The following is a 14,211-nucleotide window of genomic DNA, read 5'->3' on the forward strand; positions in this document are numbered from 1 at the left end:
CTGCTCTGCCTCTGCCTGCTGTGGCCCCCATTAAAGACTTGTCGGGAAATGTAAAAGGCTGGCTGGGCTGGAAGTGCTGGATGAGCTGCCGCTGCCATTAAGTTAATGGTATGGGCCTTTTACAGGTGTGTTAAATAGATGCGGTTATTAACGAGTATATTAAGCCAATTAAAACCAGCCCTTTGAGTGGGATTTAATGTTGCTACAGGGAGACACGATAGCAGGCCTCCAGAAGCTGAGGAGGGGGCAGGGCAGGCGGAGTGGGCTGGGGGTGTGCAGAGGGACCGTGGAGCAGTGAGGAGCTTGCACTGCAACACTGCACCACAGGGCCTGTGATATGGGACCCCAGGCACCTACCGCAGAGTGAGCCAGGCAGGGCCAGGCTGGGTCCAGGGAGAGGCGTGTCTGTTCTTCAGCCCTCATCACCCTGTGGGGTGCATTCTGGGGCTGCCCCCATTTGACAGATGAGCAGCTGAGGCTCAGAGAGGGCAAGTCACCTGTCCAAGGAGATGGGAGCGGCGGACAGGAGGCTTGGAGCTGAGTTCTGGCACCGGAGCTACCTCCTGGATCCCCCTGCGGTCCTAGGTTCCTACTGCTTCACTGGGCATGCCCCTGGAGAAGGGGTTCCCTTGGTGGACCTCAGCTTTGTGGACTGTAGAATGGAGCAAATTCTCGCCTTCCCATAGGAGAGGGGAGAGTGAAAGGTGTGCAAGCACACAGTAGGTGTTCACCCACTGTCGTTTCTTTCTCAAGCTGTTGCATGCTTTGTCTACTGCCTCCTTTGTGAGGGCGCAGGGTATTATCTGTGTTGAAATGGGGGAGCAAGGGGCATCCAGGGCTTCTCTAGGATGGAAGGGGTCCCTGGCACAGGGCCTGGCCCCAGCTCGTCGGGGGGAGCAGCTCCACATCTGCATTCCCCTTCGCTGCCACACTCTGCCCTTGGAGGTGGCAGCCTCCTGAATGCTCAATTAACGTGACACTAATTAGCTGGTGGCAGAGGCAGAATCCCTAATGAGGTCGCCCAGAAGTGGGGGCAGGGATGGCGGCTGGGCTAGGGCAGACACAGCTGTTCTCCAGCCTCTATGGGAGGGGCAGGAGTGGCTGCTCCATACCTTCCTGGCTGTCCCAGGGACCCTGCCCCAGCCCAATGACTGGGGCGGTAGCCTGAGGGCTCCTGAGGTCAGCCACAGGTGTGAATCCACGTGCCCCAGTGACCAGCCAGGGAACCTCAGGAAAGTGACTACAGCTCTCCTGATGTCTGTTTCCCCTGAGGGCAGGGGAATGGAGATGAAATGACAGAATGCATGTCAGTCAGCCTGGTACAGGTGCTCAGAAAAGGCTAGCCACCTTCCTTCTAGCTCTTTCTGGGCCAGAAATGGCAATGGAGGGTAGCAGGGAACAATGAGCCCTGTACAAAGGACCCTGCCTCTCGTTCTCTAACATGTGCACACATGCAAGCTACATACATGTGCTGAGGTGCTCACATGTGTGCCCAGACATTCAGGGACACCCTCAACATACAAAGACAGTCAGGTGCTCTAGGCACACGTTTATCTACACACAACTTCTATACTCCACAGCCCTGAAGCAGCCGAGGTAGCCCTGCAGGTGGGGCTGGGGACACTTTAATCCCTCTCTAGCCTGACTTTCTTGATACTCCCATGTTCCTCAGTTTCCCTTGCCCACTCCCTAGCAGGGCTCTGTCTTTGGGAGCCCACACCTTACTCTCTGCCTGCACCCAAGGCTCCAGATTTGTCTGTGTTTCCTGTCTTGTCCTGATGTTGCTGCCTGTCCTTTTGCCTTTAGCCTGGCCTCATCTCTACCTTCCTCCAGACATAGACCTACTCCTGTCTGTCTCCAACCATATATGTGTTGTTCTGACTCACCTACCTGTCCCGTTCCCTCCCCACCACTGGCTCTCTGCCTGTTCCCATCACTGTCTTTCTGCAGCCACATCCGTGGCTCTCTATTCTGGACACTGGTTCATTATAAGTGTTGCAGACACCCACTCGCAATTTGTGGCTTGTCTTTTTTTTCTCTCATTTTGGAAATCCTTTCTATCCTGGGGATTATATTCTTCATCATTTTCATCAAAGAATGATATGGTTTCGCTTTCCAAAAGTTAGATTTCTAGTCTGCCTGGGATTCCTTTTTGGGTGTGGTGTGAGGTAGGGCTCCTCTGTCACTTATTCCCTATGGATAACCACTTGTCCCAGCATGGCATTTGTCTCCCCAGTGATCTGCAATCCCTGCTTTGTCTCCTGGTCCTTGTGCTGATCCCACTGTCTCAACTTTAAGCTGTAACAGGACAAGCCCCTTCCCCAACCCTGATACTTCTTTCTCAAAAGTGCCTTGGCCATTTTTGGTCCCTTTGTTTTTATCAATTAAGTCAGCTTTTGAGTTACACACACATAAATGCTCAAGATATAGGGATTGGATTGAACTTCTTCCATTTGAATCTCTGTCTATATGCATGACATATTTCTAAGTTTATTTTGGTCTTTAAAAAATACCACTGAATAAACTTATCTTCTCCATAAAGGCCATTTGCCTCTTTTGTCCGAGTTTCATAATTTAGAGGAAATGGACAAATTCCTAGAAAGGCATCAACTACCAAGACTAACTTAAGAAATAGAAAATCTGAATAGACCTATAACAAGTAAAGAGATTGAATTAGCAATCAAAACACTACCCACAATGAAAAGCCCAGACCTAGATGGCCTCATGGGTGAATTCTACCAAGCATTTAAATAAGAATTAATTATTCACAATCTCTTCCATTAAAAAAAGAGAGGACACTTCCAAATGAATTCTGTAAGACCAGTATTATCCTAATTCTAAAACCAAACAAAGATATTACACACAAAAAACTATAGACCTATAGCCATTATGAATACAGATGCAAAAACCAACAAAATACTAGCAAAACTAAATCCAGCCACTTAGAAAAAGGATTATATACCATGACCAAGTGGGATTTATCCCAGGAATGCAAGGTTAGTTCAACATCCAAAAATCAATTAATGTTAATACCATATTGACAGAAGGACAACTACCACATGTTCATCCCAGTAGACACAAAGCATTTGCCAAATCAATATCCCTCATGATAAAAATATTCAAAAAACTATGAAAACTACATAGTTAACATGACACTTCATGGTAAAAGACTAATTCTTTCTCTCTACAATCAGGAATAAGACAAAGTATCTTTCCACTCCTATTCAACATTGTAATAAAAGTTTTTGCCAGAGCAATTAGACAAAAAAAAAAGCATTCATATTAGAAAGAAGTAAAACCATCTCTAGTCACAGATGACATTATCTTGTATACAGGATAGCCAAAGAAATTCACTAAAAAACTATTAGAATAAAGAAGTTCCGCAAGGTTACAGGATACAAGATCAATATACAAAAATCAACAGTTTCTATATACTCACAATGAATAATCCAAAAATTAAAAAAATTCCAATTACAACAGCATCAAAAAGAATACTGAGGAATAAATTTAATGAAAGAGCAAAACTCAAAATCTGAAAACTGTAAAACATTGTTAAAAGAAATAAATGGAAACACCCTATGTTCATGGATTGGAAGACAATAATAAGACAGCAATATTCTCTAAGTTGACCCATAAATCCAATGCAAATCTCTATCAAAACCTCAGCTGGCTTCTTTGCAGAACTTGACAAGCTGAGACTACACTTCATGGGACTCAGCATAGCCAAAACAATCTTGAAGGAGGAGGACAAAGTTGGAGGATTTACACTTTCTGATTTCAAAACTTAATACAAAGCTGCAGGAATCAAGACAGTGTGGTACTGGCATAAAGATGGATATATAGATCAATGGAATAGAAAATCCAGAAATAGGCCAGGCGCGGTGGCTCACGCCTGTAATCCCAGCACTTTGGGAGGCCGAGGTGGGCAGATCATGAGGTCAGGAGATCAAGACCATCCTGGCTAACATGGTGTAACTCCATCTCTACTAAAAAAAAATAAAAAAATTAGTCAGGCGTGGCGGCAGGCGCCTGTAATCCCAGCTACTCGGGAGGCTGAGGCAGGAGAATGCATGAACTCGGGAGGTGGAGCTTTCAGTGAGCCGAGATGGCGCCACTTAACTCCAGCCTGGGCGACAGAGAGAGACTCCGTCTCAAAAAAAAAAAAAAAAAAAGAAAATCCAGAAATAAACCCTTACATTTATGGTCAATTGATTTTCACAAAGGAGCCAAAACAATGCAGTAGGAGAAAGACTGATCTCTTCAACAAATGGTGTTGGGACAGCTAGATATCAATATACAAAAGAATGGAGTTGGATACTTTCCTCATGATGTACACAAAACTTAAAATGAATTACAGGCCAGGCACAGTGGCTCACACCTCTAATCCCAGCACTTTGGGAGGGCGAGGCGGGCAGATCACCTGAGGTGGGGAATTCGAGACCAGCCTGACCAACATGGAGAAACCCTGTCTCTAAAAATACAAAATTAGCTGGGCATGGTGGCGCATGCCTGTAATCCCAACTACTTGGGAGGCTGAGGCAGGAAGGTTGCGGTGAGCTGAGATTGTGCCATTCACTCCAGCCTGGGCAACAACAGCAAAACTCCATCTCAAAAAAAAAAAAAAAGAAGAAAAGAATTACAGACCTAAATGAAAGAGCTAAAATGACCCTGGGATATGCAAAGCCTTCTTACCAAAAATACAAGTGACCAAAGATATCCTGACATCATCAAAATTCAAAACTTTTGTGCTTCAAAGGATACCACAAAGAAAGTGAAGACAACTCCAGACTGGGAGAAAATATTCGCAGATCATGCGCCTGATATGGGACTTGTATCTAGAATACATGAAGAAGTTTTACAACTTCATAAAAAGACCTTGCTGAATCAAAAAATGGACAGGCTAAGCACAGTGGCTCATGCCTGTAATCCCAGTGCTTTGGGAGGCTGAGGCAGGAGGGTCACTTGAGGCAGGAGTTTAAGACCAGCCTGGGTAACATAGTGAGACCCCATCCCTACTAAACATTAAAAAATTATCTGAGCATGGTGGCATGAGCTTGTAGTCCCAGCTACTCAGGAGGCTGAGGTGGGAGAATCACTGGAGCCCAGGAGGTCGAGGCTGTAGCAAGCCATGACCATGCCACTGCCCAGTCAGGGTGACAGCAAGACCCTGTTTCAAAAAAGAAAGAGTCCCAAACTACTGCCTTGTGGGCCAAATCTGGCCTGCTGCCTGCTTTTGTAAATAAAGTCTTATTGGAACACAGTTACACCCATTCATTTATGTATGTCTGTGGCTGTATTCCTGCAAGAACTGGAGTGTTAATAAATTACAAAAGAAACTGTATGGCCCGCGAAGCTGAAAATATCTGCTCTTCACAGAAAATGTTTGCCAGCCTCTGCTGTCAAGGAGTACAGTTGTGTTAGTATGTTGATCTTATGTTGCTAACGTCTTATTCTCTTGGGTTTTCTTTTTTTTTCTTTTTTTAGAGACAGGGTCTCAATATGTTGGCCACGCTGATCTCTTGAACTCCTCCTGAGTAGCTGGGACTACTGCAACTGGGTTCTTGGGTTTTTCTATGCAGATAATTTTACTCCTTTCTAATCTTTATACTACCTTTTAATTTACGTGTCCTCGCTTATCTGTGCTGGCCACAGCCTCTGTGCAGTGTGTGGACAAGCAGTGATTTGGATCTTTGTCTCCCTCTGATTTTATCAAACCTCGAGTTTGTTTGTAGTGGATCGTGGTTGGACTCTGGTAAATGAAGGAGGTTGACTTCCTTCCTAGTTGGCTCGGAGCTTAGCTTTAGTTGTTAAATCCTAAACAGGGATGAGATCTATCTGGCCCGCTCCCGGCCCTTCATCTCCGAGCCTCTGTCCTCTTGCACGCTTGGTACCCGCGGCAGGGGGCGGCCCCAGACCTTCCTTCCATCCCTCAAGCTGCACTCAGCAACAGCTACATAACTGAATCTGCTGTGCGGCCCTAGATTTATTTTTAATTTCATTGGAATTTTAAATTGCTTTGTTTCTTCCGTCTTTTATTAGCATGAGTGGAAGCAGTGGCACCTGCAGGAATGCTGGTGGACGGCGGTTCACTTGGGCAGTAGCTCCAGCCTGTCAGTGTCCTGAGGATCTGTAGGGTGGGGGTGGGGTGAGGGTGGGAATTGGGGAAGAGCTGCTCCCTGATCCTCTTGGATGACAAGCCCTTCAAAGCTTCTCATCTATCATGAGCAATATGGGTGGCGGAGTTTCTTGCCCCCTTGTGGGCATGGATATTGAGGGAAAGAGGCTCCCGCCCCTGGGATGGGGGCAGGTGAGGTGTCTGGGTCAGCTGCTAAGCCCTGCAGGGTCCCCTCCTTCCATTCCTGTCTCCATATCACAGCAAAGGAAACTGAGGCACAGTCACTAACTTGTCCAAGACCATACATACACACCCCCATCAGGGCATAGCCCGTATTTGACCCCTAGACAGTCCCAAAGCTTGTGCCCTAGGGGTTCACGGGGATGGGGCAGCATGGGCACGCTACCCTCAGCCACAGAAGAGCAGCCTGGGGCACAGAGAGGCCACATCACTTACCCAAGGTCCAGCTGAGGAGGGTGGGTGCTCATGTCTGCCTCCTGGGACAGCTGCCTTGGCTCCACCCTCCTTGGGACCCTTGGACAGGGACGAGGCCCAGTCCCTGAGTACCCCCATCTCGCGGCCGGCCCCCATGGTGCCCCTCTGGGGCTTCTGCACAGCCTGTATTTTTGGCAGCGTGTGACTCAAAGTTTGCATATTAACTCCATAATGGGAAAGTCAAATATTTATTAATTAGTGGGGAAGGCCCTGAGCAGTTGAGATCCACAGGCTGCTGGCCCAGGGGTAGGCAGGTTCCTTTGTTTTTCTGCAGGTCATTTTTTCCAGTCACCTAGGATAGGCCACGACAGCCTGCTGCCCAAACTCCCAGACCCACAGCTCACTGCAAACCACCTCCTCTGGCCCATCTGACCTTGGATCCCAGATAAGTGAACTGTGGCTCTTTCTGGTTCCCTGGCCATTTCTCAGCATACAGCCAGACCTCATCACAAGCTACTCTGATCCCTGTTTTACGGGAAAAGGGAGACAGGGGTCTCAGACTGGACCACCTCGTCCCCCTCAACCAAGCTTTTGACATTATCATCACAGACAGCCAGAGCTGGGTGGCTTCTTAGGTCCACCTCATCTGAGCCCTTGTTTTATACAGGGAGAAGGCCGAACCCACTCATCCAAGATCATTTCGCCCATAGCCTGGTCGAGAACTTTCTCCCGTGGTTGAAAACACAGCATGACCCCAGGTCTGGTCACAAAGCCCTTCCTGTCTTGGTTCTGTCCAGGGACAACAGGGACAAGAGGAGAGATCTGGGCCCCTATCACCCAACAACCATGCCTAGGAGGAAAGCGCAGGAGCCTACTTGGCTTAGCATCCAGGCACTGATTGGCAGCAGCAGGGCACCCAATTCAATTAGCTGCTTATCTCTCTTCCTGCCTTCCTGTTTCCCGTGCTCTTCAATTATAGGCAGAGTCACTGTCTTTTCCAATAAGTGAAGAGATGTCAAAGGATCTGAATGGGCGGGGGAGGCAGGATGTCCTTGGTGATCATCCACACTCTCCTGTTCCGGCCTCGGAGCAGAAAGAAAGGGCCAGCACAGGTCATCAGGCCTAGCCCCTCCTCTAGCCATCTGGTAGCAGAGGGCAGGGAGTCTTGACGGCTGGACAGTAGCAATCAAAGGTTAAAAGGCACAGACCCTTTGAGACAGTCCAGCCGGAATTTTTTTTTGCACGGATGCACATGTACAAAGATGTTCATTACAGGAATGTTTAGAATAGTGAGAGACTAGAAACAACCTAAATGTCCATCAAGGAAGGGCTGGTTAAATGTTACCATTTTTTATTCCTGCAGTGGAATACAGTGTAGCTGCTAAACCCCTGAACAAAAAAGAAGAGGCTGCCAATAGTAGCAGAGATCAAGTAGGGCTAAGAAGCAGAAAAAAGGGCCACACTGCAGATTTCAAAGTCAGCAGTGAACACTTTCCAAAAGTGAGGGGCATGCCCTGAGTACCAAATCTAAACCCCTTATTTGAAGCAGTGAAAGTAGGGGTTTGTCAGCTGGAGACAGGCTCTTCCCTTACACCTACTTGTTTTAGAAGAGAAAAATAGGTGGGGTTACAAACCATATTTGCAGGAACCTGGGTCTGAGGAAAAAGAGGATAAATGAGCACACATACAGAAATTTTTAGTTAGCTCAGGACAGGGCCTTGCTCTTCCCTAAGCTGAAAATGGACTGGCAAAAACTCATTTCCTCCTACGTAATCTAAATCGAACCAGCATAGGGCCTAATAAAAATAATCTAAATTGAACCAGCATAGGACCTAATAAAAAATAGACTAAAAAATGAAAGCAAGGAAAAGCATAAGTAAATTCATGGTTGGCCAAAAACACTTCTCATCAGAAGGATATAGTCACAGAACAGATGAAGATCATAGATAAGTATTTTATCAAGAAGGAAAAAATAGGCCGGGTGCGGTGGCTCAAGCCTGTAATCCCAGCACTTTGGGAGGCCGAGGCGGGCGGATCACGAGGTCAGGAGATCGAGACCATCCTGGCTAACACGGTGAAACCCCGTCTCTACTAAAAAATACAAAAAACTAGCCGGGCAAGGTGGGCGCTTGTAGTCCCAGCTACTCAGGAGGCTGAGGCGGGAGAATGGCGTAAACCTGGGAGGCGGAGCTTGCAGTGAGCTGAGATCCGGCCACTGCACTCCAGCCTGGGCGACAGAGCCAGACTCCGTCTCAAAAAAAAAAAAAAAAAAAAAAAAAAAAAAGGAAAAAATTTAGTAAGCAGTTGTTTCTATAAAGCAAAAACACAAAGAAGATGCACAAGAGCAGGAAAAAAAAAAAAAAAAAAAAAAGCTTACTGCCCAAGTAAAGAGGGAAATAGAATGAGCACAGGAAAAAGAAAAAAAAAAAAAAAGGTGCAGAAAACATAGGAAAAAAAGTGAGCAACATAAAATGAGTCAGAAAGGTCTAATCAGAAAAAGCTACATAGGGAAGATAGGTGAAAGATAGCCAATATGTGCTTAACTGGAGTCCCCAAGGAAGGAAACTAAAATATAAGCCTCAGATCTGCATGCTGAAAGGGCACAGTACTGTGTTCCAGGGAAAATAGACTCTATATGGTCAACTCCAAGACACATCCTCGTCAAGTAACTGTACATGAAAGATATGGAAAGATCGAAATCAAATAGATGTGGGAAAATCAATCCTCAGCTTCTCCATGGCAACATGCAGTATTAGAAGACAGTAGAACAAAACCCACAAAATCCTCAAGCAAACAAAGTGAACCAGGAACTTGCTTTTTTTTATAACTCACTCAAGTAGACCATTCTGAATGTGCAGAAACTCCAGGAGTATTGTTCGCATGAGGCCTTCTTAAGGAATATACTAGAGGACCAACTTCAGACAATGGGTGAACCAAGGCAAAAGATTTGGTAGTGAGCACTATTCTTATTAAAGAAACAAATGTGGGGATTGTGGTGACATACCAGATGCTCTGTTATAAGCCCTGACAATACAGTAATAGCATTGCTAATAACAAACGAGAAAGGAAGGAGGAAAGAAGGGGACAGGATTATAAGTAGACTGATATCCTAGTCTTTATGTCGAACTCCTGGCTTCAAGTGATCTGCCCACCTTGGCCTCCCAAAGTGCTGGGACTGCAGGTGTGAACCACTGTGCCCAGCCTGATATCCTCATCTTTAATAGCTGGAATCAAAAGATATCATTAAAACTGATGTTAGATAATAGAGGTTTGAAAATATGAAGTGAACTCTACAAAAATATTGTGGAGAGAAAAAGAAAATCTACCAATTTCATTGTTTTATTCCTCTTAGGGAAAATAATAGATACTATTCTAAAGAAATAGAGAATTAATGGCCGGGCGTGGTGGCTCAAGCCTGTAATCCCAGCACTTTAGGAGGCTGAGACGGGCGGATCACGAGGTCAGGAGATCGAGACCATCCTGGCTAACATGGTGAAACCCTGTCTCTACTAAAAAAAATACAAAAAACTAGCCGGGCGAGGTGGTGGGCGCCTGTAGTCCCAACTACTTGGGAGGCTGAGGCAGGAGAATGGTGTGAACCCGGGAGGCAGAGCTTGCAGTGAGCTGAGATCCGGCCACTGCACTCCAGCCTGGGTGACACAGCGAGACTCCGTCTCAAAAAAAAAAAAAAAAGAGAATTAAAGAATAGTTATACCACTAGAAAAAAGCCACTAACCTTCCTTATGATTAGTAGGTACACAAAACAAAGCAGAGAACACAAATCACACGGTTAAAGACTTTTTAGGACAATTTAAATAAAGCACAAATGACTGAACTAAGACCAGACATGTGTCATATCAATAAATGTAAATGGCCTAACTCTCCTATTAAAAGAAAAAAAGGGCATTCAGACTGGACCACAAAGCTTAATCCAACTCTATAGTATATGAGTCACATCTAAACAAAGTAATTCAGAAAAGTTGAAATAAAAGGATTGGCAAAGATTTTAAGAAAAATGTGAATTTAAAAGGCAGAGATTACCATTTTAATAGATAAAATTGAATCCTGGACTTTTTGGCCTGGATTCAATTTTATCTCTTAGGATATAATTCACTATGAAGATTTAAGGTTATTAATATCTATGCATTAAATAACATTGCATCACCATTCAAAAAGCCAAAGATACAGGTGCTACAAGAAGACATAGACAGGAACATGTTAGCAGTAGGTGTCTAGTTCCTTTCTCTATCCATGACAGTTAAGTAAGGATATAGAAAACCTAATAGCCTAATTAATGGGAGATAAAATTGGTATACACCAAACTGAATCCTGAAAACAAAGTGACTTTTTAAGTCCCCATAAAAAAATCCACAAAGCTTACAACAATTACCATAGGTTATATCATGAAGAAAGTTTCAAAAAATTCCTAAAAAGTAGAAATAGTAGATAAGATTCTCTGATCATAAAAACACTACCACCACCCTAGAAGTAAAACACAAGGCTGGGCGCAGTGGCTCACGCCCATAATCCCAGTACTTTGGGAGGCTGAGATGGGCGAATCACCTGAGGCCAGGAGTTCGAGACCAGACTGACCAACATGGAGAAACCCCATCTCCACTAAAAATACAAAATTAGCCGGGCATCATGGCAGGAGCCTGTAATCCCAGCTACTCGGGAGGCTGAGGCAGGAGAACCACTTGAACCCAGGAGGCGGAGGTTGCAGTGAGCCGAGATCATGCCATTGCACTCCAGCCTGGGCAACAAGAGCGAAACTCCATCTCAAAACAAACAACAAACAAAAAAACACACAAAACACCTACTATTTGAGTGGATGTGTGGGACTCAAATGAGTCTTAGGTTAAAATTTAAAATATCTAGAAAATAATAATAATGAAAATACTACATACAATTCAGCAGTGCTCAGAGCCTTGTAGCCTGAATTTTTCCTTTTTTTAAAAAAATTAATGTAAAAATGTAACTCTCTAAGGGAAAAAAACTAAAAGCAGAAAGGTTTTAATAAAGATAAAAGCATAAATTAATGAGTTAGAAACCAGAAAAGGATAATTACTAATAAATAAATCCTAAAGATGAATCTTTGGGGAAAGGGGATAGATAGTATCATTAGCTAACTAACCTAATGAAGAAAAACAGGAAAAAGAGCACAAAATATACAATATAAGAAATAAGGGTGAACTCATCACTTAAGAGTTGTAAAAATTATTTAGTTCAAACTACTGCAAGTCAATCTGAAGACCTGGATAAAATGGATGCTTTTCTAGAGAAACATAATTTACTAAAATCATTCAAAAAGCAGTAGAACAATCAAACTAATTATTAGTGAAGAAATAGCATTATCAAAGAGCTACCCACTCACCCCAAATAACTGCACTAGCCCAAACAGGTTCATGGAGGATCAACCAAACTTTTAAGAACAGATAATTCCATGTCTATTTAAACTGTTCAAAGCAAAGAGAAAGAAGGAAAGCCTCTATTTTCTTCATGATGTGAGTGCAATATAGGAAAACCCAAACAAAATTGTTCCAAAAAAAGAAAACCAAAGAACAATCTCTTTGACGAGACTGAGGCAAAAATCCTAAATAACAAATCCAATCCAGCAGTATATTATAAAGAAATATTTACCATGACCAACTGGGGTTTAATTTGGAATGCAAGGATAGTTCAATATTAAAAAATCTATTATTCATATTAATTCACAAATGGGAAAAAATGTGATCATAAACACTGAAAAGTCTTTCAGCAAAGTTCACCTTCCATTCTTGATTTTTAAAATCCTCAACAAAACAGGAATAGATGGAGACTTATTTAACCTGATAAACTATCTGCCCCAAAGCCAGAATTTGCTTAATGGGAAAATCTAGAAGCTACAAAGCAAGAATGTCTATTATCACCACTATTATTGTTTCATTGTTCCAGAAATAGTAGTCAACTATTAAATAAAGAAATTAAGGTATAAAACAAAATAGGGGGTAAATTTATCATTTGTAAACCATATGATAGAATAACTGGAAAACCCAAGCACCTAAATTGAAAAACTGTTAGGAACAATAAAAGAATTCAGTAAGGTGGCAGAACTTAACAGCCTTCATATAAGCAACCTTCATTTGTGGAAGACAAGACTAGCTAAAAAAGCTAAACTATCCAGAAATAAACTTAACCAAACAATGTGCAAGATTTCAACCAGGCAAATGTTAAAACATTCCTGAGAGACATGAAGAAGTGTATCATGTTTTGGTGGGAAAGGCAGCATCATAAAAGTGTCATTTCTTCCTAAATTCATCTGTAAATGTAATGCAATCCCGGTAGAAACACAAATAGGATTTTTGTTTTGACCTAGATAAATTGATTCTATAGTTCAGACAGGAAAATAATAAAAGAGCCAAGGAAATTTGGGTAGAGGGTGAGAACAAGGAACAACAACCTCTACCAAATACTAAAATGTACTACATGGCTGGGCACGGTGGCTCATGACTGTAATCCCACCACTTTGGGAGGCTAAGGTGGGCAGATCACCTGAAATCAGGAGTTCAAGGCCAGCCTGGCCAACATGGTGAAACCCTATCTCCACTAAAAAATACAAAAATTAGCCAAGTGTGGTGGTGCGTGCCTGTAATCCCAGCTATTCGGGAGGCTGAGGCAGGAGAATCGCTTGAACCTGGCAGGCGGAGGCTGCAGTGAGCCAAGATTGTGCCACTGCACTCCAGTCTGGGAAACAGCGAGACTCTGTCTCAAAAAAAAAAAAAAAGTATTACAGGTTGAGCACCCCAAATCTAAAATCCAAAGTGCTCCCAAATCTGCAAGTTTTTGACTGCTGACATGGCATTCAAAGGAAATGCTCATTGGAGCATTTCAGATGCTCAACTGGTATAATGTAGATTTTCCAAAATTCAAAACACTTTGGTCTCAAGCATTTCCGATAAGGGCTACTCAACCTGGATATATACATGCTGCAACACAGATGAACTTATGTTATTCTAAGTGAAAAAAGTCAGTCACTAGTCCAGAATAGGGAAATTGTAGAGAAAGGGGAGGGGGTTGGTGGGGAGAGATGAAGTGACTACTGATGGGTGTCGGTTTTCTTCTTGAGGTGATGAAAATGTTCTAAAATTGACTGTGATGATGGCTGCATAATGCTGTGAATATACTAAAAATCATTGAATTGTACATTCCAAATTGGTGAATGGTATATGAATTATATTTCAATAAGGCTTTTTAAAACAACATAATAATTAAAACAGTATTGCACTGATACTTGAATGTATTTGGATCCATACCTCACGCTTTGTACCCAATAAAATATAGGTCATACAGAGATCATACCTTTTTTTTTTTTTTTTTTTTTTGAGACCAAGTCTCACTCTGTCACCCAGGTTGGAGTGCAGTGGAGCTATCATGGCTTACTGCAACCTCTGCCTCCTGGGTTCAAGCGATTCTCCCGCCTCAGCCTCCCGAGCAGCTGGGATTACAGGCGTGTGCCACCATGCCTGGCTAATTTTTGTATTTTTAGTAGAGATGGGGTTTCACTATATTGGCCAGGCTGGTCTCAAACTCCTGACCTCAGGTGATCCGCCTGCCTTGGCCTCCCAAAGTTCTAGGATTACAGGTATGAGCCACCACGCCAGTCCTCATACATTTCTTAAAAA

The 14,211-nt window shown here is 43.6% G+C and overlaps 1 protein-coding gene and 1 long non-coding RNA gene across 10 annotated transcripts in view; one reads left to right on the top strand and one right to left on the bottom strand.

Annotated features, from left to right (window-relative positions):
* LOC105493441 (uncharacterized) overlaps positions 1-14,211 on the top strand; it is a 39,575-nt gene that overhangs the window by 12,485 nt on the left and 12,879 nt on the right. The window lies entirely within an intron of this gene.
* The window catches only part of LOC105493442 (family with sequence similarity 222 member A), a 55,040-nt gene that overhangs the window by 9,515 nt on the left and 31,314 nt on the right, over positions 1-14,211 (bottom strand). The window lies entirely within an intron of this gene.

This window comes from Macaca nemestrina, chromosome 10 (genome assembly GCF_043159975.1).
Source record: "Macaca nemestrina isolate mMacNem1 chromosome 10, mMacNem.hap1, whole genome shotgun sequence".
Taxonomy (NCBI): Eukaryota; Metazoa; Chordata; class Mammalia; order Primates; family Cercopithecidae; genus Macaca; species Macaca nemestrina.